Below are 4459 nucleotides of genomic sequence, written 5' to 3'. Positions count from 1 at the left end.
CTCTTTCTCTCTCCCTTTTCCCTCCTCTCTCTCTCCCCTTCTCCCTCTATTGCCGCTTCTCTCTCCCTCTCTCCCTCTCCCTCTCTCTCTCTCTATTTCCTCTCTCTCTCTCTCTCTTGCCTCTCTTTCTTTCACTCTCTCTATTGCCTCTCTCTTACTCTCTCTCTCTCTCTCTCTCTCTCTCTCTCTCTCTCTCTCTCTCCTTCTCTTGCCTCCCTCTTGCTTTCACTCTCTCTATTGCCTCTCTTTTGCTCCCTCTCCCTCTCTCTCTCTCTCCCCCTCCCTCCCTCTCTCTCTCTCTCTCTTTTTCTCTTGCCTCTCTCTTGCTTTTTCTCTTTCTCTCTATTGCCTCTCTCTCTGTCTCTCTCTATCTCTCTCTCTCTTTATCTCTCTCTCTCTCTCTCTTGCCTATCTCTTGCTTTCTCTCTCTTTCTATTGCCTCTCTCGCGCTCTCTCTCTTTATTGCCTCTCTCTCTCTCTATCTCTCTCTCTATCTCTTTCTCTTGCCTCTCTCTTGCTTTCACTCTCCCTCTCTCTCTCTCTATTTCTCTCTCTCACTCTCTCTCTCTCTCTTTCTTCTCTCTTGCTTTCACTCTCTCTGTTGCCTCTATCTTGCTCTCTCTCTCTCTCTCTCTCTCTCCCTCTCTCTCTCTTTCTCTCACCTCTCTCTTTCTTTCTCTCTCTCTCTTTCACTCTCTCACTCTTTCTCTTGCCTCTCTCTTGCTTTCACTCTCTCTATTGCCTCTCTCTCTCTATCTCTCTCTCCTCCTTGTTTGGAACTGTCGAGGTGCGCGTAAGAAGGGAATAGGGAATTACTTACGGCACCTCACTAGGGATAACAATATTAGCTTTGTGGGGCTTTTGGAGATGAAGTTGTTGTCTTTCTCTAGAGCAGAGATTGATAAGTTGATTGGCTGGGAATGGGACTTTGCTTTCCAGCCTGCTATTGGGAATGCTGGAAGCTTTCTTGTCCTTTGGAAGTGTAATCTATTTTCATTTCAGGTGGTCTTTCAGGATAACTTATGTATCCTTGGGAGGCTTACTAATGCTAAGGACATTGCGTGGGAGGTGGCTGTGGTGTACGCTAACAAGGATAGATACGCCAAAAAGAAAGTTTGGGAGGACATTAATACTCACCACACGCTGGATCCCCCTCTTGTGGTGGGAGGGGACTTCAATTGCATCTTGTCTCAGGAAGAGAAGAAGGGGGGCAAGGCTTTTCATTTCTCGCCTGCCTTGATTGATATGGGGGAGTTTATGCGGGCTAATGATTTGATTGACCCTAGGTTTTCTGGCCTACATTCTCTTGGACTAATAACAAGGATGCAGGAAGCCGTATCTTCTCCAGGCTGGACCGCTTCCTGGTTTAGCTCCTCCATCATTGATTCCTTCCAAGGCTTAAAGGTGGCTCATCTAACTAGGCTTGTGTCCGACCATTGACGAATCCTTTGCTCTGTTGATAGCGAAGTGAGGTGGGCTTATTCCCACTGGATTAAATTTGAAGACACTTGGGCGAGTTTCCCGATGGCATGGCAATTGGTGTGGAACAAATGGAGGGTGGAGGACCGGTGCAGTGAAGCCTCTAAATTGCAGAGGAAATGCCATAGAACACTCAAAGCTCTTTTCTTTTGGAGCAAGAATAAATTTAAGGCTCTCAACCAACTGAGGGATGAGCTCGATAAGTAGATAAAAACCTTGCAAGAATTAGAGTGCTCGGCTGTTGGCCTCTTTGACACACAAGTGGAAGCATTGAGATATAAGGTCCAGCTCCTGAACAGCACCATAGCTAGAATCATGACTTGGTGGAGGCAGAGAGCCAAGGTCAAATGGATGGAAGAGGGCGACAGGAACACTCATTTTTTTCACTCCATGGTGTCTGCTTGTAGAAGGACCAATGGGATCTCTTCGATGAAGGATGCGGGGGGTACTGTGGTCACTGATCAATCGGGGATAGTCGGTGTCTTCCATGGGTTTTTTGAACAGAAGTGGCATGGGCAAAATATTGTTTGTGATGGATGGCCATCCTTTGAAGCCCAAGGAAATCTCTTGGTGCCATTTGCTGCTGTGCTGGATGGAGATGTCTCCGAGGAGAAGGTTTGGGCTGTTGTGAGCTCCTTTGGACGTAACATTGCTCCCGGTAGAGATGGCATCACTGACTCCTTTAAATTCTTTTGGGAAATTGTGGGTGAACCAAAGGGGAAGTGTCCCCGCCGCAAAAAGTTTCAGGAAAAACACCTTGCCATTGAACAACAAGATCCACCTCCTTTAGCTTGCTGTCAATAGATTTATCAACAACATTAACAAATTGTTCAATGGATGAAGAGGCTACCTCAAACTTCAAAATTTTACTTCTCCTAATGCCAGACAACTTCTGTAGAGGGCCAATAAGAGACATTTCCTTAGTGTGGCATTCTTTAGAATTCCTAACTTTTTTGTTCTTTCCTTTGATCACACCGGCTTTAGCATTAGAAAATTTCAAAACTTTAGGAGCTAGAAGCTGAGCAGGGGAATCCTTGGGTTCTTTACAATTTTTCTTCATCAACACAGGCAAAGATACAGAGCCCTGGAATTCCAACTCAAAAGGAGCACTGTATCCCTTAGTCCACAACATCTCATCTGGACTCTTCAAAACAAGTATTACTTCAATTTTTTCAACATGCTGATGAACCAAACCACCAGAATTATTCTTCTACATCTGTTCCGGATTGACTCCTTGGCCTTGAACCGCTGAATGAACTAAGTCACCCTGATCCTTCACAATATTTGGCTCCCTGCCCATTTCAATATTTGGCACCCTGTCTACTTCATTAGCCTTAGCCTTATACATATTTGCACCCTTATTCCACAGCATCTCATCAGGATTCTTCAAAATCAATTCTACTCCAATGTTTTCATCTTCTTTCTGTACAAAAGGCTGCCTAATCCCATCAGGTTCCAATATTTTCTGCACACAAACCTGCCCAGTCCTATTTAGGGGTGTAAACGAGTCGAGTCGAGTCGAGTTTAGGTCACTGTTAACGAGCTCGAGCCGGCTCGCCAACAATGGGAGGGAATTTTTAAATTTAAGCGGGATTTTTAAAAATTTTTAAAATTAGGCGGGATTTTTAAACCTTAAGCAGGATTTTTGAAACTTAAACAAAATTTTTTAAAAAATATGAAATATTTCACTTTTAAATAAAATTTAGGTGATTATTATTATTTTCAGCCCTTTTGCAACCTCCCTCTAAACAGTTTTAGATGCAGGATTTGTAACAACAGGCTTAGCATTAACAGTTTGAAATCTATTCCCCACTCTATTATTATTGAACCTTCTCCTCCTTGACACAATGGTCCACTCACCCATGTCATTATCCACATCTGAAGAATTCTTAAAGGAAGTAGAACTCCCAGCATTCAATCTAACATCACCACCAATTTTCTGCTCACTACCAGACTTAGCAGGTTTGGTCTGCATCTCACCATCTTTGGCCTTCTTCTCTAGCTCTCTAGCCAGACCCAAGCTCTCCTTACACAACTCGGCCTTGTGTCAAACCTTTCCACACTTCAAAAAAATTAAGGGAATCCCCTCATACTCAATAAGCTGAAAAAACCTCCCATTCAGACCCTGTGCCCATACTCCCTTAGGTAGCCTCTTTGATAGATCCAATCTAACACACAACCGAGCAAAAGCACTTCTATTCTTCTATTCCATAACTTCGTTTGCTCATCCATAAGGAGAGGATCTCCTATACCCGCAGCCAATCTTGCCAGGTTTGATTCATCCCAATATTTCAATGCGAGATTAGGAAGCCAGATCCAAACAGGGGATGTAAATCCTTTCAAAGATTTAGAGGTTAACCCTAAGACCATTGTTCTATCCCAATAATTTGTCCTGCCACGTACCACGGACCTCCAAGCAGAACATTGTCCCTTGCCTCCTTGTCTTCAAACCAACTTAGAAAACAATCTAGTCCCATTGGAGTAATTCGGGTAAGCCCAAGATGTCCCCATTTCCTCTGCAACTCATTTTGGACCACATAAAATGGAAGTCGACGACCCAAAAGGCTTCCAACCAAAGCTCTGTCCAACTTCTGTATGTTGCCTCTGGCTTTGTTTAAGTCAAGTTTTACCAATCCATGCTCCCTCATGAAGCTACTTTTATATTCAAATAAGCTCAACTGAACAGTTGTAGACTTCTTCCATGCATTAGATGCCAACCCGATCTCATTAACTTCCTTCTTAATCGGATGTGAAGCTCCAGCTCCTCTTGCTTACTGTTGAGAAAACAAAGCTTCCGAAGAAGCATTTCTCCAAACACTAGGCGTTGCATTCTACCAGACTTGGAAAATCACAATCATCTGCCATAATGTGTTTTCCCCTAATCGACTGATCAACCGTCTTCACCTCAGATTGACTCCCAAAACAAAATTTCAGCAATAAATCTTCCAACACCTTACCATTTTTAAAATCTTTACACTCC

Source organism: Dendrobium catenatum, unplaced genomic scaffold (assembly GCF_001605985.2).
Source record: "Dendrobium catenatum unplaced genomic scaffold, ASM160598v2 fragScaff_scaffold_1685, whole genome shotgun sequence".
NCBI classification, from domain to species: Eukaryota; Viridiplantae; Streptophyta; class Magnoliopsida; order Asparagales; family Orchidaceae; genus Dendrobium; species Dendrobium catenatum.
This window is presented reverse-complemented; position numbering follows the sequence as displayed.